Raw genomic sequence first — 25,645 nt, 5'->3', positions numbered from 1 at the left:
ATAATAAAAATTTAACCGTTTTCAAGTAGTTATCGGTTTATCACACAAATTGAACCGATTTTAAGTGATTAAAATTTAAACCTCAACTTTATGTAACAATTACATCGAGCCTTTTATCGATAAACTCATTTCCAGAGGATAAAACCCATGAGGACTTACTACTCACTTTTTTATAAAATAATATAAAAAGACTCTGGTGATAGTTTCCCAGACTGGATTAATGGCTCTGAAATATCACAAAAAGCGGCGCCGAAGTTAAAAGCATCGAACCAAAGGAAATGGAATATTCTCGCGCTGCCCCATAGAATTTACACGTTTTGTCGATTGGGTATATGCGAAAACTCAAAAAAAAAGCGACCGAAAAAGAGAAAACAAAATGGCAATTCGCACTCTCCCAACAGAGAGAAAGACTCGTCTGTCAATAGTTTAAGTGTGTTGTATATAAATACTCCCACATATACAAATATCCATGCACATATAATAGTATCAGATGCGCAGGAGAATCAGGGTTAGAGGAAGCAGGGCTCGATCGATCGAAGGGCGATTCCAGCTAATAGTCAACATATTACCCAAATGGATGCCGTTAACCGAAAAATTCGCCGTTAAAATGAATTTCGGTTTAAAATTTTTTTACACATCGATAAAGGCTACTGCGCATGTATCGTTAACTACTTCAAACTCCATTTGTTGCCGAATTAAAACATACTTCTGCGTTAATCGCTTTATATTTATTTATATATTTTTTTGGGAAATAACTGTTGGAACGCGTGCATTCACGATAATGGATTGGAATGATTGTTATTGGGTAAATTCTGTTTCGCTTCAAAGACTATAGATATGCCACAGCGAAACAGAATTGTAACTGGATTACCACGAATCATACGGAGTATATACATATTGCTATAAAGGGTAAATACCAGCGAATTTTCCGTCGATGGGTAAATGGCTCGGTGATTTTGCGTGCAATGTTCAGCAAGGTTGTCTATAATATATAACCTCGGGTGGTTCTCTTGTTTCCGTCCCATAGTTATATTACGGATGTTTCGCATATAATTGTATATTATAGGAAACAAACAGCACAATAGGGCGATGAGTATTGTCGAAAAGTGAAGCGCACAGACGACAGTTGAGAGAGAACGTCACCCTTCGGCGAGGAGAGCCCAATTTCTGTTGGAGGTTTTATTAAAATAGCGGCAATTAATTAACGCGGATACCTGGCTGTGTATCGTGTAACAATATGGCTAATGAAAAGCGATTGCTTCATTGGCAATATCCATTTTAACTCAATGGACTGGGGGATAAACTACCATGGGTACTCTGCATTACTTTGTCTGTTCTTTGTGTACCCATCTACATTTGGGTTTAAACTGCCGGTTTATTTTGAATTAAACTGCTGTACAAAGTATTATCTTTTGTTGACGTAAATTCGTGTTTTTGTAAAATATCAGGAATTAACTTGATAGATAATACGGCAGACATGCTGGTTATGTGTATTATTGTAGTATTATTGATGTAGCACTTTCGCTCTCTGAAAAATTTCAGCACGTACTCTCGCTCTCTACACAACTACTCTCCCTCTCACAACTCGCGTAAGTGCACTTAAAAAATGTGAAAAAAACACTCGAGAAACTGTCGCAGCTGTGCTCATGAATTTTCCTGGTGGTAGTAGATTTACCCTTGGTTGCTTGCTATCAAAGTACTGCAAACGTGTGTCGTGAGCTAGCCACTACCTATTGCAGATGTACTTTATTTTTAACCTCATCCCCTGGCTTTTTTAAATATTTTTTTTCATTCTATTCCATTTTATCTCTATCACAGCATCCAAATCCCACCCTTCGTAAGGTCATTTTATTTTCACTTTCTCCATTTTATTTTTAGCGAATGTGTGGAGCGGACGAACCGGCTTGCCAGTGTATGGGCTGAAGGAATGAAGAGTATATAAAAAAAAAAAAAAAACGGCAAAACGGAAGTAACTGTAGAGAGAACGGGCGATGGGATGTTGGAAAACGGCGGACCGGGAGAGGAAAATTCGAGAGGAGAAAAGAGGAAGCTTTAAGCTGATGCACGGCCGGAACTGAGCAGCAGCAACACAGACACGCCACTAAGCTCTAGACTATATCTACCGAGCTTTTCCTCTACACTCTCGTACCTGCCTCGACGTACTTCTTTTTTCCTCATCGAGTAAGTATTAAAAGGACGTAATCTCCCGGGATTAGTCATCTACGATGGACCAATAGCAATGTGACTTTCGAATGAGTGACCAATAGCTCTGATTGCACAACCCCGTCGCACTTGTCCTATACCATCATACTCTGTTTCTCTTCTGCAAATAATGTTCCCTAACTGTGGTGTCTTGCTCTCGCGAAGCCTTTTTGCTCTGCATCCGTCCAGTGGATTATCGATTGGACGCTCCGGGAAACGAAAGACCAACTCACCACCGGAAGGGTTCTTCTATTCGTGTTAGACTACACGCTTGAGTAGCTTCCAATTTATCTACCGTTGATTTATGCATCTTTATAAAGTTAAATTAAACCCAAAAATTTAAACTTATACAATAAATATAAATAATAGAGATAGAATGAATCACGATCTTGATAAATGCAAACATTTATTTTACGCTGGACAGAAAAATAGCTGACTATTTTACGGCATTAGTTTCACCAACTTGATCGTAATTTTTTACTGCTCTCTTCAGTGTTATCTGGTGTCTTATCCTTGAACTCAAACAACCCGGAATGAAAGGAGCTCTAAAGGTGCTATCAGTAGTGAACTCAGTTAAGATAAAGAGTTTATGTGTATATATATATCTAGATATGGATATAAAAGAAAGAAATGAATAAAAGGAAAGATTTTGGCGGCTGATAGCCAGTGAAATATCGCAATCCAGTGCATCGGATTGCGGATGAAAAATCACTTTATTGAGTGAGGTTGCAAGCCAGAGAGCACGATAGGTTAGTTGAGCTGGCATCAGAGGATCACTGAGGGTAACGGGCAGGGCCAAGCGTGTCCACGAGCCAGTTTTATGGCCCGAAACGCTGCTCCAGTCAAACGGAAAACATTGGCCTCTTCGACTGTCGATATATTGTCTTACTGTGCTTTCACTTTACTCCTCATACACACATCTATCCATGTGCATGTACAGTACATATCTAGGTACCGTGAAGTACCCGAATGTCCGCCGGATGTACTGCACTTAGATATCTTTCCGCGCTCTTTCGCCAGAAAGTTTATGGTGTGGATTAATGGCCGCTACTTAACCATCCAAAGTGTGGGCACCCTCGCCAAGGAAATTTAGCTTGCGTACTTAAATATCGCGGCTAATAATTTCCACTAGTTTCTTTTGTGTTAAAAAATCAGCGTTTTAATACGCGCGAAATAATGAGCCGTGGCTATGTTTAAATTAATAATCTCATTAGCTGGGATTTCCGCCATCCGGTAATCGGAGACTCTTTCGTCGGATTTACCGTCCATTATCTTGCTATTTTGGCACACTACTGAAGCCTGGGTTAAACAAATGAATTCCAAATGAGTTAGTCGAGTGTAAAGCAGTTAAGTCCAAGAAAGTAAATATAGTTAGTTGTGGTTCCTTAATTTCGACGAGACCTATGGGGTTAATATCGAGAGATAGGGCTTACTAAGCAAAATTATGCGGTGGGTCGTAGTCTTTAGTAATAAGCTAGCTACTACACCCCCAGGGCTGGCTTCAGTTTGTCGTTATTCATCCCCGACGCCTTCTATTACATCTCTAGTCAGGTGCTTTATCCTTTGCCGTCCAATTCCACCAGTCACTGAGGGAGATTCAACGCACACATATATGTAGAACTACATTGGTCTATATATAGCCATGATTTTAGGTGCGGCACGCGATATAAAGGGACGAACGGAGCAGAAGCACCGGAATAATTTGCAGCGGCTCAATAATTTACAATGAGCCGACTGGAGATAGGGCGAACCAGCAGGAGCTCGAACGAGACATAGTTTGCTGGCATGAGAATCGAGACAATGGGAATTTCATTCACAACGAATATTGGGATAGAGAAAGAGGTGTCATACACCCACGCATAAAGGATGTATTAGTCGGCATTGACGGTTCAAGATTTATTGGGATATCTGAATTTTAATCAGGTTCAAGTGATATTGCTGCGGGTTTATGAGCTTGGAAAAAGTATTAAATAACCGATCGGACTTATGCCAGTCTGGCCGAAAACTATAAATCACAATGACGATCGGAATGATTTTATCATCAAGGTGAACTTGCGTATGTGGGAGAGACGGGAGAGGAATTTCGCGTCGTCGACCAACTGACAAACGTCCGGATCAAGGGGGAGGAATTACGAGCAGTTGAATGCCGCAGCTATTCCCCCGTGGTACACGATCCACTAATCCAGGCATTCTCACCTGTCTGCCGTGTATTATACGTCCAACCGTTCTCGATGTGCGATCAGACGAGATAAACCAGACACGTTATCGGCGTACTGGCATTTCTCTCTGTACTATACTGTAGGTACTTGGACGAAATGTGCGTTATTCCGTGCCCAAATTCACGTCAATTGCATTTTGGTGGCAAGTTACAATAGAAGAGAGATCTACACATGACCAGGGATAAAAACTCTCATGTATATGAATTTGTATGTATATATGTCTAGGGACAGTAGACTGGAGTAGAGTAACTGGGAGTAGGATGGGCGGAATAAAAGATGAAATACGAATGACAAAAAACGCTTGGTTGGACATTGTGCTTGTAAGCTAGCTTTTCCATCTCCAAGTGGATGAACATCGAAAGGGTAAATCCAACGAGGATTATACTCGAGATATTTTCTGCTGACTCGACACTTGCCTTTCGTGGTCCCTTTATCATTATGCCTTTTATTATTCTGTTTAAATTGTTAAAAAAACAACACTATAATTAATACCGAGCGAAAATTTCAATGAATTTACTTTTAAAAATATATTACAATATTAATAGATTGTTTACTCTGAATGACAAGTTTAACAAGTAATTGTAAACTGTTATTAAATATGGGATGCTGATATTGCGGTTGCAGAAATGCATTTTAATAGAAATGCCTCTGGTTAAGTACTACTTGTCTCTAGGACTTGTGCTTATTAAACTGAGAGTCAGAGGAAATATAAGAGTGGATTGAGGTCGACGGTACATGAACAATAATGAAAAGACAAATAAAACGTATACAATCCGAGAAAATGAAAAATACAATGTCGTGAACTATAATCACTGGGAATCAAGTACTTTGGTTGATACTTAACCGTCGGTAAATATTTGAAAATCAATCTTTGTCTTGGTAAGCAAATCACGCAGTTCGCAGGGTTTTCTAAACAAACAGTTCAGCGGTTAGACCATCGTTTCTTGTCTCTTCGGTAATACTTTCTGTATTTATTATTATTTTTTTTTTCACATTTATACACTGCCAGTTGCTCGTCGCTTTTGTTTTCACTGAGCGACCGAAAGACAATAGACATTGTGGCTAAATTAAAATCGCCTCCGGAGTTTTCATATATTCCGTTCTCGAACGGAGCTCTCTGTGCAGACGCAAAGAGACTATAGTTTTAGGTATAAGGGAGAGTTCGTAGGGGGCTTCATGTGCGAGTTTAAGTATAAAAGAAAAGAAGAACAAAAAGTGCGAAGCAATGACTTCGCTTGCGGCTTTTAGTTTCATTTCGTCGACGGGTCTGTGTCTGGTCTGTAGCTGCCTTACCATAATGAAGATAAAAAACCACTGAAAACAAATTATTGACTGGTCCTTTGGCACAGTCATAGTGTAACTATTATTCAGCTTTAGGCGACGATACTCAAGAGTTTTGAAGCCTGAAATCTAGGTTACCACTCAATCGACTTTAAATAATTCTCAAGTTCAAAGTACGTCCAACTGTCCATTGTCAGGAATGAGTACTTTCGTCTGTCCATAGACTCTGCTGTGAAATATTCGGGTTTCGCAAGATGTCTTGATTAATCACCTACATATCGATCATACAGTCACCACTATACATCACTATACATCACTATATTGCACTACAGCTGGCACAACCGGTCTCTATAAATATACTAGGAATAAGTGGAGTGACATTTGACAGACACGATCAAACGCAGAAGGTTTCCAGTTATTCAAACGTTATTAGTTTCCACGAATGAATGATTGACGGTACCATTGGAATCGTCTGGCATTAATATCACCTCCAATAACTCCTCCCCGACTCCAACAAACCTCTTTTTCATTCATTTTCGTTTTCGTTCATGCTCACCGCTAAAAATACTATCAACTATCAGTTATCAGAATCATACTTGACGGAATATCATTTCGCTAATTGGCACCATAATAATAATATCTTTGTTTATTCTTCTTCTTTCTCAGTAAGGGAATAATAATAATTATTATTATGATTCCGTTTGAATGAATAGTAACCAAGCAAAAATGGTTTTAATTTAAACGAAATAAAATTTTCGATGAGTAACAAAAAGCCACGGTTGCAATTGTCTAATGTGAAGCATGCCGGATGTTTGTAGTAAGAAATCCTTCTTTAACGACCTCATTTGCGTCGTCAACGTTAAAGGAAGAAAAGAGGTACGGAGGATCCACAAGCAGAGTGGTATGAGACGTTGGTAATCTCGTCAGCTTCAAAGTCTAAGAGAAATGACGTCAAGACTTTATACATAACTGGAGGAGGAATATAAGGAAAAGAGGACGATAAAGAAGAGGAAAGAAAGCAATGTCTGATGCCAGGGCGCAATCATTGCAGAACTACCATCCTACCGGATCCTTGAACACGTACCTTTTTACCCGGTTTTCCTCTTTCTGATAGTTAAGACCCTTAAATACGTCATTCAAGTACGCATCTTAAATACTTCAATTACCTCACCGTCCGTCCGCCTGTCTGCCTTTCTGCCTTTCTGCCTGCCTGATGTGGTTATACGCTGAACCTCATTTTTGTAATTTTATATTTTTAAGTTCTTGTATTTACTCAACAAACTTAATAATGCCTTCATTGTGCTTATTTATTTTCATTCTAACTGAAATACATGGAAAATAAATTTATACTCAAATACAATTCAGAGCTCGCAATTCGACGGTAAAAAATGTCTGATGAAGTGAAGTGAAAAAAAAATGAAAACAGGTGTCCTATTCTGTCTAGATACTCAAGTTCTTGGTAAAGAAACAATAGAACTTGGACCAATTTGCAGCAAAAAAAAAAAATTTTAAACACAATTATCTATCTATTAAATGCATCAAGTGCTCTTACCCATTTTCGCTTCCTCTCAACATTTAATATAAAACTTGTAAGCGTAAAAGTTAATTGAAAAAAATAAAAAAAACCAACAATCAGTAGTTGAAAATGAGAAGCTTAATAATTAAGTCACTAAGAGATTGTAGTTACGATTAGTTTGTCAAATGAGTAACTTTAAACTCACAAATGAGAGCCATAATACTAACATTTACTTTTGCATATACTATCTCGCTCTCAGTTGCTTTTAAATTCTGTTTCAACTGTAGGGTAGTCGAAATACGCATACGAATAATTACCAGTGGCACTTGGCTAGCAGCCATAGAGCTTAAACACGCGAGTACTATTCTACCATGCCCACGATAGCCTTAAAAGTAATAAGAGTTTGGGGAAGCATTTGTTCACCGTAATACAAGTTACGAGATTATTACGTCGCCATACCATGACTCAAGAGATTTTCTTGTTGTTGTTATTATTACGACCGCGTATTTATTTAATCATATACTTTTTTAAGTTTAATAACTTTTTAATTTAAAAGCACATTAATATTAATTGATTTAAATTATAAGCTAATCTCGTATATTAAAATTTAATCTCATAAATAATTTCAGACGTAATTAATTATCAAGACATTTTATTTAGATTCTTATAAGCTTTTATACTGATAACTCGGTACATTAATTATTATTATTTAATTATTATGATAATGACGAAGATAGTAATGATAATAATAATAATAATATTAATATTAATAATGAAGAAGAAAAAGATATGTTCATCAAGCTTAGGTTATGTAGTTAATTATAGAGCTCGGTGGTGTAAGAAACGACGTTGCACGGCACGCCAGAATCTTTGTGTAATGACAAGCCGCTGAAGGTAATTTTGCTGGTAAAAATGGGGTTTAATACTCCTCTCTAGCGGTGTATAATCAACATGAAACCAGAAAGACTGGCGTACTGAGGATGACGAGGAAGAAGGACTAGAAGACGACAAGAGTATGAAGCTTTTCGTTTTAAGAAAATTTTTCCTAAGCTTTTATTTCTTACGTAAACTATTTAAATAGTTTACGACTTTGGCTAAACGTGTAATTAGAAAACCGTTGGCCGGTTGCTTCTCAGGCCACTAAATTACCAGCTTAACTACTAGATTATTTTAAAATGATCGAACGTGTCCTCATTTAATTTACTCTGGCTCGCTCTGGCTGTGTTCACTCAACCGGTTCAAAATGTCCAGTGTACATGTACCGAGCGCACCAACGACCGTCCAGCAAACGCTAATAAAACTTTCATAATTAGCTAAAATCAAAGAAAAGTTGGCTCCATGAATTTTAATCACCTAATAATCAACTTCATAACTTTATTAATGCCCGACAAAATTCTAATTGGGCTAATAAAATAGCCACGTAAAGTTTATTATTAAAACGTTTAGAGTTAAATAATTTATTAAAATGAATTATTGACAGTAAATATTTTGTAATAGTTGGATACTACTTTGCGGCGTTTAATTACAGCTCAATAAAATTTTAACGGAAACTTTAGAGACAAGTTTATTAGTTATGACGTGGAAGTAGGTTTTAAATCAATGTTATTAATATAATTAAATCATGCGATCACAATAATTTATATAGAGAAATTGATAAAGTTTTGATGTCGGGTATTAGGGGGTGTTACGTTATGAAAACACAAGTTATATTCTATTGTAGCGTCTAACATAGACTGGGTACATACAGGACGAGTAATGGCTTAGTGTGGGGTGGAAAATTGGTCTATAGCAATAAGGAAAGATGTACACATAGCATTCCATACGATCCAGGGTAATCCCGAAATATACACGAGGGTGCAGCCAGGCCTAGCTTAATTACGTTTCCTCACAAACCCGTCTGGTCCCTCTTCTGTACATATATATGTATATATGTACACATGTGTAATGTATATACCAGAGCATGGAATGGCATTGACCACCAGACGTTTCGAGTCATCACTCGTGTGCACGTGGACTAGTCCTACGTTCACCAGAACAACCTAGAGCTAATAAAGCTTGCCCATTAGCAAGAACGCTTGAGGCCTTGTGTACTGTGTGTGTGCTGTAATCACCAGATATATATCTATTTCAGTCTAGTGACAATAAATGGGCTGGAAGAATTGTACCTCGTATCATTACAATTGATCGAATTGCGAATATGCGCACAATTGCTTGCCAACGGATAATCAAATTATCGATAAGCTTAATCACGCATTCTATAAATCATCTAAAGCTATGGTGTCTGCGGTCGTTCTTATAAATATCATCACCAGTAATTTCTTGAGAACTCGTGTGGAATATTGAGAACAAGTTTGTGATGATGATCAATTTCGGGGCGTGTATTGGACACGATCATTTGCGTTATCAATTCAGCGGACAAGCCATTAAGTCTTGGCTTTGTTTTTTAACTGTTTTTTTTTTTTTTTTTTATTTTATTTATATTCTCTCGGTGTGGCCGGCATAAAAAATTTATTGCTCTATTAATGGCTGGCGATATCCGCTGTGTGTGGTATACGGTTTTTTCAGGAAAAAATGCTGGCGGTTGAGTAATAATTTGCGGGAAACTATGATTGAGTACTACACAAAATGTAAGAGAATTAAAAGAAAGGGAGGTGGAGAAGAAGAAGAAGAAAAAGGAAAGGGAGAAGGAAGTGGGGGAGCGGTTGTGGCGTATGGATAAAACAATTAGAAATGATGGGTAATAAATCGATCGATGCGATAACCGTTTCTTAATAACTCATCTGAGTTTTATCAGTCCGCATCGACATTACCCAGCACTTTCTGAATCACTTTATTTTATGATTGATTTACGTTCATTGTTTCATTCTTTGAGGCATGCCAAGATTGTCGAGCATTTATTTTAATTTTTAAATAAACTTTTGTTTTAATTTAATTAATGGTCAACTTTTTTTTCAGTTGAGTGGTTCAAGCAAATGATGGCTTCGTTCTTTTAAGTCATCATCTGGTGCTTGAAAAACTTTTACGTGGGAAAAACCAAACGTGGCTAAGGTCCAGTGAGGTCAACGAGGCTCAAGGATACTCATAGGCATATGAATGTACTCTGAGCTGTATATATATTTTGATATATATGTATATATAGGAGTACGTGAATTTGGCACATGGCCAAAACACGTCAGAGCTAATTGTTGCGAGAATTGGCCTTTCGGAAACCATTATCTACTGCGTTTTCCCACTAGGGATTGCACACACACACACACGCACGCCTACAAACATATATGAAATCATGAACCATAAACTCACCACAAAAAAATCCAAATTTCACCGCTCACTAAAACTTTCAGTGAAGAAAAAAAAATGATGCAGTTAACGGATTTTCATTTTTATGGAGATTTGAAATTTATTTTAAAATATATGCAGTTGTTGGGTGATGAATAAACATATATTTAGTTTATAGAACTTGACTGTATAATAGTTATTGGTAGTTTATCAAACAGAAAGCCGTGATGCCATGGGTGTGTCACGAAAGATGTAAATGGGTCATGATCATAAAATTGAGTATTTCATGAAGTCTGTGTCGGTTATTATTACTAGATTTCATGGAATGAGTCAGAGAGTGTAGGAAAGCGGGACGTGAGGGACGCGCCCTCTTTCTGAGTAAAACTCTAACCCCGAGGCAATAATTCGGAAGCGTTTCCTCTGCCAGTGTTTTGTGAGCTATGACGAGTCGGGTGTTGTATGTTATGAGCCAAGGGGTAGTAGGCTGGAATATGCTCCCTATATAACATTCTGACCATGAAAAACCTGGATCGTTAAAATGTCAGCTCCCGTAACTCACCAGCTTTTTCTTAATAGTCCACGGGCCGCAATGATCGTTATCACGCCTCAGTTTCTGTTTCTTTATTTTTTCGTCTTTTCCACTGTGTCAGCCCTCCCTCTTCAACTGAGCCTCGTTGACTTTTGTCTCCACTTACGAGAATGAAAAATAATAAAAAAAACATGATCCCAAATTTTTCTTTATGGATCCATTTTATTATTTTTGGGATTAAAACAATATTTATATGTATATATATGTGGTTCTTAATAGTCGTTTTGATGGTCAATTTTGAATGACGAAATAGAAAGGACGTAGAAAAAAAATATAAAAATTCTACCCAATATGTCATTGGCATGATATTTATTTTTATTTCTACAGTTTTTCTATTCGTTTCATAGCATAAAAATAAAAGCTTTTACTGCGATAATTACTATTACAAACACACTATTGTGACAAGTTCACCGCGAAGAGAATACACTCACATGAGAGAGGTTGTATAATTTACTTCCCTTTGATACAAAAAAATTTCATTTTCACTGTATAGATCCAGTTGATCCACTGGTATTTAATTTTACCCGCGCATGAGCGAATAAGCTTGCGACTTTTTTTTCTTTCTATGGTACAACCGAAGTAGGAAATTATTTGTAATAATTCGCGGTGTAGAGAGCGAGACAGAGCAGACGAGTGTAAGTGAATGAGTATTGAATATTCAATAAAATGTAAGATTCCGATGAAATGATGATTTTCAAACGAGCGTATATTTAACAATACAATTATTGACAATTAACTTTGAGTAGTAAGTTTACGGTTGGTAGTTTAAAAACTCTTTATTTAGCTGCACAGACTGTAAAGCCATCAGTGGAGAGAACTAGACTAATAAAAATAGACACCGAGAATAGAATTGTTATAAGTTATGGAGGACATGTTGTGGTAAAACAGTTGTGCTGAGAGAACACGTAGTGACTTGAAAGTTCATAAAGTAGGCGAGCCCTCTGTCTATATCCGGACTTGGTACTATTTATAACCTAAATAACGATCGATATCCACACTTATAATGTAGGCTGCTGGTAGTTACGACGAATAGAAATTATTGCCAGCTATTTGTCTCCCTGTAAGCTGGGCTGCTTTGACATACATAACGCACTCAATAATTGCTTCATCACTAATAAATACTTTTTTATTTTAAGACTGTTATAGTTACTGTTCGTAGACTCGTATTTATATATATGGAGATATACTTGGGTATTTATAAGCAATCGATTGCCTTTTAAAGATATTAAATTCCTCCATCGACAGGTCGCAACCACCAGCGTCGTCGCTCAACAAAATCTACTTGCGTGAATGCACTTTCATGAAATTTAATATCCACAAAATCGGAGTTGAGAGCAGAGTAGAGTGTAGCACTGAGTAGAGGGTGGCAATCGGGTCTGGGGGCTGACGGAATATAGGGTCGTCGCCAGGACCATCACTGCCACCATCACCGCGTCCCTCCTCCATTTGGAGCCAACGAACTATGTAAAAACCTTGGCATCGACCTCGTGGCAGCGACGCTAAATTTTTGGGTACGATAAAAGCCCAAATGTTGAGGAATTATCCAGGTCTTGGTATCGAAATACTTTTGGCACTGTCAGTAGTTTAGTTTTTTAAAAATCAAGCTAAATTTTCAGTGTACTGGAGATGGACCGAGTCCAAGCCGCTGAGTTCGACAGAATATATCTAGGTTTTGTTGGCGTGAGTCCGATAGTTCTGCTATCTGTTCGACAGATAGTTCAGACAACTGCAGACGCTGTGCGGAAACATTTGTCGCCATGTTCAAAGATTTAAAGCTCATCTAGATGAAGTGGAGATTTAAAAAATATGACAGACTATTGTGATATTGTTGGTTGCTGATTTGGTTGCTCAAGTGTGCAAAGTGTCGAGTAGGAAGAATCGATTGGCTCGGAAAAAGAGCGACGGCAGACTGGAATAAAGATATGCCTGGGGCTGTACGTTAATTAAACTGGATAATTTTGCGGGAAGAGGGTAGTAAAAGAGTGGTGAAGGAAGAGGAGGATGACAGGCGCGGTGTAGACTTTTCATTAACCAACTTGGGGGAAGAGGCCTATACCTCACTCAATTTTAACAGATTTATTTTATTTTCCATAAAAGTCTTTTTTTCCCACCGTACTCTGCCCTGCCCCGACAATCCGGAGGCTTGTGAACTGGCTGTTTATCTCTATAGATATATAGTGATGATGAGGAAGTGGAATTTCACGATTCATTTAACGTTTTGTTCTCCCGCAGAATGGATTAATCCAGTGTGGATAACCGGAAGCTGCTGTGTCTGCTCGAAAGGAGAGGGAATGGTTGTTCATACTGACGCCAACTATTTTCACTCCGTTTTTGTGCCATCACCCAAATACTACTGATGCTGATGGTACTGTACTGTCACATAGAAACAATACCATTCAAAAAAGCGTCTAAAAAAGATTGTAGTTATTTGTATATGATTTTTAAAATGCCAATACGGCTGAAATTGCAATTTGTTTTGATGTCCTTTACACAAATAGCCGAAAAAATATTTTGAATTGCTTCGAGGATTCCTTTATATCTTCACATATATATGTGTATAAATAAATAGATGGTAAAAAGCGACCAATTCGAAGCGCGTAAATTTGTACTGGGGCTTTTTTAACGGTCGGCGAAAGCGCGAGTTGTTTTTGCAATTTCGCGAACGTCCAGGGGCTTTTGGTGGCGATTAAAAAGAGAAAATGTTCATGGTGGACTAGTAACTCTGTATGGACATATATGTAGATATAACTATATGTATAGAAGAGGTAGCTTCGGAGGTAGAGTGAGCCAAGCCGCAGCGACGCGGTCGATTAAAGTCTCGTACGTTGCTTTATTAAATCCCGTTTTAATCTGGGAAAATGAAAACGCGGGTGCTCTTACTCTACGCTACAACTGTCCCGTTAATCTGGCTTGAGTACTGAGTCTCGGGGGCGTGCCACGCGCGCGAAGAACTCTCATCGTCGTCCTTTAGTCGTCGTCGCTGTTGTTCTTGTTGTCGTTGTATTTTCCTACTTGTGTTTGGGTTGATTTACACGGCTGCACGACGACGAAACCATGAGCAGAGAATATACATAAAACAAGGGTGCGGAGATACGTGGGGGTACAGACGAAACAACCAGAAGGGAGTGTACAAGTGCACCGGGTAAATGAATACACTGAGAGATTTTAGCCCGGAGAAATGTGTAGATCTGTTGTCGTATTGCCGACCACACGTCTCAGCGGGGAGTGGATTAGATATCGCGGACAACAAAGGATTTACGTTAATCTGACGTCGTAATGTAGGACAACTAAAAAATATATTTTTATTTTCAACTCAACTCTCGGGTGGTCATAATGAACCTCTGATGAAGAATTTATTTTATAATTATTTTTTATTTTAAAAAATAATTCATCCATACTCACATTCATCCAGTGGAGGTGGTATTGCACGCGAGTAAAGAGAAGTAATTGAGTACGTACCTGTAACATAAATAATAAAAATAAATAAGTACATGTACAAGATGCAATCACAGAAATTCAATTGAGAAAGCCACTGCTACTACTATTTTTCCGAGTGGATAATCATTCGATTATCACTCACATGAGCAATGGTCTGCAATAATTGAGAAGAATTTTTCCGGGGGAAAACGAGATTGCTGCGGTGAGTTGCCTTACCGGTGTGCGAATGCTATTATATATTTTATATATATATATATATTTAGGAGGGAGACTACTACACGATACACAGCGAGTGAGATACGTGACGGGTAGAATACAACTTGACTGTTACAGACGGAGGTATATATCTGTCTAGAGAAAGAGACTAGAGCCGGATGTGGTTGGCTGCTGCAAAGGCGGTAAGGATCGATATATAAAATCGCATTATTTCATCTTACTGTCGACTGAAGCCACGATCTACCGTTGTGTATCAAGAACTATTCTTATCACTCTCGTCAATTTTCATTTATTTATCCGCGAAACTTAAATGTGATTATATCATTCCTTATTGATACTCTAACAGCCATCAAGATTATTATCATTATTATTATTACTACTACAGAATAATGAAACATTTATTGGTAAATATATTATTCAAATAATCGACTTCCGTTGTGAGGGATTAATTTTTGAATAGTAATTTATATGCAGCTGTCGTAGAAACTTGTCAATTATAACTCCCTATCAACGTAGCGGACTAGAGCAGCTACTTATGTACGATTTGTTTTCCCAAAAATAATACCACTGCTGCAACGGGAGTTATATTCAGAAATTGGATTTACTTATATAAAAGTTTACTACCCTACTCGTGTACGCAAACGGACGGACAACACGTCTGGAATTCGACTCTCGTAGGCAATATACGCGGTAGAGGTTATAAAGGGTGTGTAGGTGTGTGTGTGCTTTAGATGAAGCAGGAAAAAAAAATAACTCTGAGCTTTATTCCTCCTGTCCTCCGGCTTCTCCCTATCTTGGTCTTTCTCCACGAGCAACTATTCGGTCAGCCGCGAATCCCCTATCTGAGAAACAGTTTCATTACCTCAGATCCCCAGGATTTCGAGGGTAGAAGATGGAGATGAGTAAGTACGAGAATAAAACAGACGAAGACAAAAGAAGATAAAGAAAGTTGATAGAGAGGGTGGTTTCCGAATTCCCGAGCTGGGGAAACGTAAGACAAACCTTAGGGAACACGCACTAGACCCCAGACTACTCGTGTGTGCTGTCCAAAACCACACCAAGAAAATAAAAGAAAATAAACGAAAAAATAGACGCAACGTCGCACGAAAAAAGTCTACGCTTCCTCATGCTTGCTACGGAATCGTCTTGGGGAAGACGCTCCGAGTGTATCGATCGCTCTTTCTCCACGTGATTCCTGAGGGAGTCCTCCTGCGCTTCTATTCGCCCCCATCCGTTCCCAAGTTACTGCCACTGTTAGGGTGACACGCAGAGAAGGAAAACAGAAGAGGACTCCAAGTACTAGAAGACGTTTTTCGGGCTTGAAATTTTTATGAGTATACGATCGATGCCTGCCGGACATCTCCAAAGTCACATCTACCCTTGGTTACTTAAATTCACTAAGTAATATTGCTAGGATGTGTAAGCCGCTGCAATACGGCCTCAAAGTCACGCGTCGTGGTTAGAAGTGGTTGTTGGAATAATTTTTGGAATTACACTCGCGCCGAAGTTAAGGCAGTGGCAGTATTGATCCGACGTAGGCCGGTGATTGTGGAGCGTTTCACAACCCTCGAAAATAAATTTTTTTTTTACAGGGTCAAGTCAAGAGTGACTTCTTTGTCACGCATGTAGCGCCGCAGAGTGGAATCGATTCAAGGGTTATTTTCAAGTGGCAAATAGAGGACAGAGAGTTCTATGAGGAAGAGATGGCTGGTGATTTTGGCGAATTTGTCCTCCATTGGCGTGATTAAGATCGAAACGTAAGGGCGAAATTGTCAAGTACGGTGCAAATGAGTGAGAGAGAGATGAGAAGTGAGTTTCCTGCATTTTCTCATTATCTTGGGGAGCTCCTTCGTGCAAGTCCTCTTCACCGATGGAACTGAATTGCTGAGAGGAACTGGAGGGACGGAGAATACAGCCGAGGGAATATAGCCCAGCTATGTAACCAGCGTACACATTGTGAGAAAAGTCCTCTCGAGCTCTGCGCTGGCGCCCACCCATCCAGAGAGTTTGGGAAACTAAATAAAATAGAGAGCATCAAGGTTTTGCTTCTTTTTACCTCTTGAGCGGCAGCTTTAATTCCTATTTAAGCGCGACCTCCGTTAAATTTTCGAGTTTAAAATAATTAAAGAATAAATCCAAGTCCGTGGAGTGAGAATTAAGACGTTATAAAAGAGAAATATAAAAAGCTTGAGATCGTAAGGGAATAATGAATATCGTAATTTCAATCGTGATATTCACTATCAACTCTCTCAGCTTCTTTTCGTTCACTCGCGTCAGTAATAATTGATTAAAAAATCAAGTGTCCCAAAGGGACATAGAAGGCCTTTCGAATTCATCTTCTTTTGATCTCCCGGTGGCTTTTCCTCCCCCTCCTCCTCCCTAGTCATCATCATAAGTCTTACGACATCGAATTTGTTCGCTCAGCTGAGCAGAGAAAGCCTCAGTAAAGACACCACGGTGTAAGTTCAAACCTCTTCTCTTCTCTTCTCTTCTCCCAACTTCTGGGTTGCAAACGTCTGGCACTCTGTCTGCTTGCTATATATTTTATTCGAGGTTTTTCTTTTTAACTCCTTCCTCATTCTACCTTTTCCGGTGGTACACGTAAAGTCACCCCGGGGAATGAATTCTCGAGGAACAGAATTTCTTATTTTATTTTATTATTTTTTTTTTTTTATCTCTTTCTCTACAACCTCACAGTTCTCAGCGTTATTCTTCGTATTCGTGTACAGATGAGAGTAACGCGTTACAAATGTAGATTAGGCAGTCGAGCAACCGCGGTTTTAACGATCGCGCGCATTCAGAGTACTGCACGCGGACTCCAACTGCAATCGTGGTCCTTTCCTACGTAATTAGGATGTAAATTAGATTCTGATTCTCTTGCCGTGTACAAAAGAGAAGCAACTAAAAAAAATAAAAAACAGTACTACGAGACAAAAAGACTTGCTGACTGCACACAGCAGTGGCTTACGAAACCGATTGGATGCATTAACGCGATTGTAAAGAAAAATAACGAATTAAAAATAAATAGAGAGCAATGGGAATGCCTGAGGAATATTCTTTTCTCACACAGGCCACCATTGATATCCGATCCACGTTTAACCTTAAGAAAGTCAGTGAAAAAAAGGTAAAAAGCCTGAAAAAATGAAATAATAAAAAATTAAATAAAGGGCGTTAGAGATATCGATTGACCTGGAATCGTGGATTGAATATCGATTTCTTTGTGTACGGAATAAAAGAGCATTGTAGAGACAAGCCAACTCTTAGGGGAGTGTCTATATACTGCACACGAGGGTCTTACTCTTAATCTATATTATTACCGCGACGGTTATTTTGAGTTTCAGTGCTACTGACTTGGTATTAACAATTTTAACGCGACTGTACAAATCTCGCTCATTCCAATGAGCCCAGTCGGGGTTAGAAACCCCGCTGAAGCGTTTAAGACATTGTTTGAGGATCCGTAATCCTGGTGATTATTTAAATAATTTATAGCCACGAGCAGAGGTATTTTTTAGCCCAAGCGATCCGAAGAATTTGCAATAGATTGAACCGTAAATGAATAATGGGAGGTAGCTGATGTGACTAGGAATGTCGGAAAATTAGGTAAATTTCGTGCATTCCAGGTAGTAATTGTATAAAACTGGATGTCGGTAAGAGACAAAAATTTTGACCGGCTGTGGGGGTCTGGGAGAGTATCCGATGATCAACGTGGGACGGGAGGCTGAAGAGGATGGGGGATCGGAGAGCCAAGTTTTATCGTCCAATAAACGTGTCGTCTACCGCACGGCGCCGTGCCACCAGAGCGAGGCGACGAATTAAAATGCAACGCCTCGTAAATCTATTGTCTATTCCCGGTTACCACTAACTCTCGCCTCTCTGCCACGGCCGATATATATACAGGCTGGGAGGCGCGAAAAAATGAACGAAAAAAGGTAAAAAGGGAAACAAAAATAAAAATGATCGCCCGATGTGAAATGAACGTTTTATGGTTCCCTTGCCCTCTAGCGGTTGCCGCTTAAATTGCGAATGCCGATGAATTCCATAACGAGGTTGCCAAAAAATTAAAAAACTATTTTTGTTTTATATTATCGTTTCTTTTTTTATTTTTATTATACCACAAACCATGAATTAGTTGCGGTAGCCAATGTGATTTCTTTTGGCACGGCATTTAGAATTCGGATGGCACACATGATAAAAAGGAGAAGAACCGGGGAAACATAAAAGTGAATGACGACGATAATAATAGAAATACCGAAGCGGGATTACTTATTTCGAATGCATGAGGTAGCAATAATTTTGGGTATATAATTTGGCACTTGGATTTTGAGCACGAGTTGGGTGGGAGTGTTACGTCCGCACAGAAACTACTGAGTCGGATATTTTTTTTTGTCATTTCATTGCCAACTAAACCAGCGGAGTTTTTGCAGAAGCTCATTTGAAGATGTAGATTTTTAGATTGTGCAAAAAAAGTAAATGGAAACAAAAAGAAATCCTTATGGTCCCGTACCAGCGCACATTCAATGAGCAAATGAACACAGACGACGACAAGGAAAGAGTAGCAGACGGAAAAGGAGAACGGGGGCGATGGTAAAGTTGAAATCGCAGTGCAGAAGAAAGCTCATAAAAACAGATTGGACTGAGTAAATTTGACAGTGTCCGTGTAGAGATCATTAAAAACTCAATTACAGTTAAATTAAATTCATTTAAAAGTGCTAGTCGACCGTGCGGTTGAATGTGAAAATTTTGAACTTGATTTTACGGATAATGGGTGTCTAGTGTAAATTTACATTGATACTTACTGACTGCTGTTCTGCCAACGTAATAATGAATTCCTGGTATTTATATGAATATACATATATCGTAAACGCTAATGGAAGATTGTAAAGAACCGTGAATATACGTCATAAGTGTCTTTTCTGAATACACAGCGAACTATTTGTCAGACTGAGGGTCGAACGTCAGCTGTGACCTCTGGTGCAACACCAGTCACTCTTTTCGCACGAGCTCTCGCCTACGTACAATGATAATACAATAGTACATAGGTTGTTATGTGCGGTGTTTGTAGCCCAAAGCCATTCTTCAACTCTGTAATGAATATCCTATTCTCTTGTATGATGACACAGATACAAGGATGAGGGGACACGAGGATGAGCGATGCGAAGGGGTGAATCGTAAATAGAAATTTACCATAAAGGCTGATGAGATTCATTGGGGAATACAGAAGGAATTTTTATTTACTGTATTCTAACCAAAGCTTGTTTTCTAAGCCAAACAATTTCCTATTCCACTTTCTTTTTTTTTGTTGCCGTATGAATTTTGTCAGGTTATTAAATTTTATTGAATTTATGTTTAAAATGAAATATAAATTTACTAAATAACTGAGCTTATACTAGTGAATTATGCATATGAAAAATATCAAAGAGAGAATAAATTTTAAATTAATTTTTATTCAGCGAAACTTGCGGGATATGATGAATAGTATTCTAAAAGCGGCTCGAAAAGTTTCTTACTCTTTTTGTATTTTTTTTAGATCGATTGAAATTTCTCACAGCGCATCACGCATTTCACACACTAGTCGTCCCACTCGTTTAGCTCCACCAAAAGTGATGGCATCTTTTATTTTTTGCTCGAATTCTCGACATGTTTGTCAGCTAAAACTCATCGCCATCACCGCTCCCACGTGGCGGGTTTGAAATATGTATGCGAGCTTAAACATTATTTTACAGTCATGAAATATTTCGCCGTCAACTCATTAGAGGCAAATTATTTATTGGCGCATCATACATACTCACGCAGACATGCACACACTGACACCTAAATGCATAATTACGCGACAAATTCTTTTGTATCCAATAAATTCATGAAATTCGCATATCAGTGCTGGTGTGATCATTAAATAGTTGTGGGTTTTAGTTCGGTAAATTCCATGCACTTTGCTTTAAAGCTTATATGCATTTCCGACACTCGTGCACACATACGACGGATTAAATTCCACCAGAGCACAAATTCCGACACTTTTCGATAAGACCTTTTACGATGTGACACACATTCACTATATCCGTTTATGATGTATGTTAACCATAGATATATACCCGAGTATATCTAATCATACAACAAATTTAACTATCGTGTGCACGTATAAAATATGTATAGCCGAGCACGCAGAATGTAGACAATGACATTATCAGTCTACGAGACTCGGGATTTCCTATAAACTTTTCTCTGGCTCTAGGAAAATCTACCTCAGGGTGTTTCGTGTAAAATTTATTCAAGTAATTCGCGTGTAAGGAAGTTCTGTGAGCAGCCATAATATACTTTATTGCCGATTAAACTCATGTTACCGGAAGTTAATGAAACAAGATATAATGAGAAAAAAAAGGTGATGTAATAAAAAAGGCCGACAAAAAGTAGGTATTAAATAAAGCCATCTCGAGTCTAAGTTGGAGTTCTGGCAAACTCGGGCGCGGTAAAAATTACACGTCGTTGGAAAGTTACAGAAATACTGCTCTAGCTTCTGCTTCTGCTTTTGCTTCTGCTTCTGGTTTTGGTTCTGGTAGAAGTCGAGAGCTGAGAAAAAACTCATTGAACTCGGTGAAACGAAATCTCTAATCCAGCTGGTGGAAGGAGGGATGAATGTAACACCACATAGACGACATCTTACTTGTTTTTTTTTCTTGTTCGCCATCTGTACCCGTGGCATTCTCATCGTATACTTTTTAAAGTTAAGTAAAAAATAAAATAAGACCAAATAAAATGGTGAAAAAAGTGTAAAGGAAATAAAAAGAGTGTCGAGTGCGGTGTAAAGTTCGTTCACTTTCTTACACAGCTCCTCTTATTCTCTATATACCACTATACTATACAACTACTATCACTGCGAGCAATGAGATTGGACGACGGCAACGACGACAACGACGACGACGACGACGAGGCTGTACAAACAACAAGTTGGTAATCCAAGGTCTATAAGATGAGACTATACTCTTGGTTACTTTTTTCGCCAATGTACACAAGGAAATAACAAAATCCAAAATATCTTCTCAGATACTTTTTTACAATGAAACTAGTCTTCAAGGTACTTCATTTTTCCTGCTCACAAGTCAATTTTAAAGTTACTCCATAGTTAAAATTCAAAGTCTGTCAATTTTTCTACAACACCACTTGATTATCTTTTTATCTCCTCAGCGACACGAGATTTCTTTTATCAGGAGATTCAATATTTCTTTTTTTTTTTTCTATTTATTTTGCGACAAATAAAACGAGCTATTGAATAAAGCGGCGAAGCAAGGCTTGTTTATCCCACGAATTATTTTACGGTCTCGTCGTTAAGATCCTGCTCATACTCACTCTGTACTCTGTAGATTTTACGATACGTCGACACATTACTATTAAACTATTATTATTATTATTGTTATTACTGTGTAGTTTAAGTTGTGACCGGGTCGGACACGCCACAAACTCGTATGCGAAATCGACTGGGTTACAGGCAAGAAACTGCCCTATAATGTCGGTATATGAGATATATACTGTCACTCTGGTTAATCGCATCGAGGTCGTATAACCTGTGGAAACTCGACTGTGATCGTATCCCATTCAAGCAGTTACGCTCCTTAAATTTCCACTTGGTTTTTTTATTCGAAATTAAATTATAAAACTATGCCTATAAATGAAAAAAAATCCTAATCCATAATTAATTTTAGGAAATTAATTTTTATTGACGCCATTAAATGAGGTTTAACATCGTCGATTGGACAATCAGTTAATTTATTCATCAGAGAAACTTGAGAAGCATGTTATGTATTGAGGATGTGGAAAAACGTGATACACGCCGGCCATTCTCATTAGGCGCCACGTGGCGGCATTGAAATTATATACATACATAACATATATATGTATGGGTTTAAAGAGTAGGATGAAACGAGCATTTCTCACCGACAACTAATTAGGCGCGAGGCGTCGAACTTAAACACGTCAGACTTGGACCCCCTGAGTGTTTATAACACTATTTCTGATGGTAACCTATCGAGACAGCTCACGCGTGCTAGACAACACTGTTATATCTCCGGGTAATTTTAAAAAGCTTCGGGCATTAAATTTGTAATTTTTTTTTTTTTTGTATATGAAGATAATTGGATGTAAACTCTTGGGCTAACTTTTTACATAAAGACTTTAGGCTGTTAAAATAATTAAGATATTTTTTGTGATACAATAGTTGAGCCTAATGAACCTTGATCACTTAATCAAATTGATTATTGCGGACAAGTAAATTTCTAGGTAGTTAGTCAAAGTTATTCAAAGTAGATGGCTATTAATTAACAGAGGCCAGTGTAGAGATGGAGTATGCAAAATATTGGTAACTCTATTAGTTGGTATGGAGACTGGGTAAAGTTGAAGTTGTTTGTTTCAGTTGTCGACAGGGAAAGTGGAAAGAAATCCAAAATGTATATGAATGAGCAAGAGAGGATGAAAAGGTACGACGAGTGTATAAAAAGTAACTTGTTCGTAAATTATAATCCTGTGTTCTGTAAAAAGTTTTTTTATTTTTTTGTTTTTTAACAAATTATTCTCCGGGGGTATTTTAACTGAGAAAGTTAGAACAAGTCAACCCCAAGAGTCTCCTGAAAAGCTCTCGTGTTTGTCGACGACTGGTGGGAATTAAGAGAAGTTGAAAAAGGGCAAAAATCATGCGCAGACCTCGGAAACCAAGAGGAAATAAAAGTCGTAAGATAGGTGATACTCTGAGGGGACGCCAAAATTTCGAGGGAAACAACCTTCGACACATCGAAGGGGCTGAAAACATTCGTTCCTCGATACTTGACTTGCTCAGGCTTTCTTCCTCTGTGTTAAGAAGATTATAATCTTGAGAATCATTTGACTCAAGAAGGAAGCGACGAGGGTGTTGGATACATTACGCTAGAAGAACCCGAAACGAGCAGTGGGTTTCCAAATCGTTGGGGCGAATTAGATCATTGAAACTCGAAATTAATAATAATAATAACTCACTGAGCGAGGGGTGCGCCGAAATTTTTTCATTTTACACTAATGAGCAACTTTTTGCAGAGTCATACACTAATCGCTGGAAAATTGCCTTAAAACGTTTAAGAAAAAAAAAAACAAGACAACAGTAGCTTGATTTATTTTGACAAAATGGGAATACCTCGAGTCTTGAGACTCTGAAAATATTTAATTTGCTTTTAGATAAATCTACATACTATAAGGAAATAAGTGAAAAAAAAAAGGAATACAAAATGAGCGTAGAATAATAATGACGCTTAAATATAGTTGCTTTGCCCTTTAGTGAAAGTCGCGGCACGAAAAAGAAGCATATCGCCGCTTATAGCTTTAACTAGTGGCATTTATTGTTTTATTATACGCTGACGTAATATTATTTCACATTTCAATGTCAGTATTTCAATATTATTATTTTTTTATTTTTTCTTTTCCTTATTCTTCAATAAGGCAGCGCAATAAAATTTTTTTTATTTCTAGTTTATCGACCTGACTGTACGTCATAAAAAAAAATTTTTATTTTTTATTACAAAATATATATATTAATATATATGCTTATACATTTTTTAATATTACTTTTCAAAGTTGTAGAGTGAATTATTAATAAAAATTTCATGATGATTTAATCTGACCCAGATAGTTGTAGGAACCATTTTTCACCTTAAAATCATAAATCAAAAGTTGCGTGACAGAAAAAAAATAGTGTATTAAATAGTTTGAACTAGCCATAAGTCATGTACTGAGTCTTTAACATTGCATTATGTAAGACATCTAAACTATACATTGAAAATAAATAAATAAATAGAGTATACGTGATACAATAGTCTACTCGTTTATGGACAAGAAGATGATATAAATAAAACGTCCGAGCTTTACTTCTCGCTAGTGAGTATGAAGGAGAAAGAAAGTCGAATTTATTGTGAATTTACGAGGGGCATCTACCGGTCGCGAAACATCCAGACGACGGATTGAATCGGTTTAATCGAGATCATAATATTTATGAAACGTTTTATGAAGGATCCCGCGAGCGGTCGCGAGTATTCGTGATGTGCAACGGCGAGAGTTTGCTCTGGTAATATTTATCGTGTCGTCGCTTACTCACTCACTCTTTTGTTGGTTTCCACCTCCCGGTACTTGAATATACATTCGCATTGATCCCGATACTAAACAATAAGATCGGTATTTCGTCTGGTATGATATAAGACATAGCTGAGTAACAGCTGAAATTAAAGACTAAAATGTTGTTATTTAATCCGCTTATAGTCATCAAATGTTTAGCGTTTATAAACCGGATGACGGAAAATAGACAAGTGTAATATGATATATATGTACATATATATTTAAGTCTTGACGGGCAATTAGTGGTACGTCCGGCGTGTGTGGAGAAGGTATACATCCGTTTGCGGCGAAGCTTTTAATTCAAAGAGACTAAATCATAAAGTGGAAACGAAATAAATGAAAGAGATGAGTTAGTGAATGAAGAGAAGGTGGGCTATGGGCGTTGATTTGCGATAAAATAACGGATCATTATCTTCTCGGTGCTCGACATGTATGTGTAGAGCGGGCGGATCGCCGGTATATAAATATATGTATAACCATATGGACTGGTAATGTATCAGGTTCTGAAGGCAGTCTGCTCATGAGAACTCGAAAATACACTCTTAAAGTAAGTATATAAATTTAAATGGCTAATATACACTACTCCCGGGTGCGTAACTAATTTAGTTGACGGTTGCGCTGATATCAAGAGCTGCTTTCATAACAGAAATTTTCTTAGCCAAGTCGAATTGCTGCTTTTCCCTTAAAAGACGATGACTAATCGATAATTTAACTCGGGAGTTTTATAAAAATATATATTAAATAATACTGAAATATCTTCGCACGTTTTATTTTAAATATAAAATA

General features: G+C 37.9%; 1 protein-coding gene across 2 annotated transcripts in view; it reads right to left on the bottom strand.

Annotated features, from left to right (window-relative positions):
• LOC130678454 (protein sax-3) overlaps positions 1 to 25,645 on the bottom strand; it is a 209,138-nt gene that overhangs the window by 138,326 nt on the left and 45,167 nt on the right. Inside the window, exon 1 of one of the 2 annotated variants that reach the window (XM_057485656.1) lies at positions 14,486 to 14,538. The exons of the other annotated variant lie outside the window; for it this stretch is intronic. The gene's annotated coding sequence lies outside the window, so the exon portion shown is untranslated. Of the gene's footprint in view, positions 1 to 14,485; positions 14,539 to 25,645 lie in introns of those variants that run through there. 2 annotated transcript variants of the gene reach the window in all.

Source organism: Microplitis mediator, chromosome 2 (genome assembly GCF_029852145.1).
Source record: "Microplitis mediator isolate UGA2020A chromosome 2, iyMicMedi2.1, whole genome shotgun sequence".
Lineage (NCBI taxonomy): Eukaryota > Metazoa > Arthropoda > Insecta > Hymenoptera > Braconidae > Microplitis > Microplitis mediator.
This window is presented reverse-complemented; position numbering and strand designations above follow the sequence as displayed.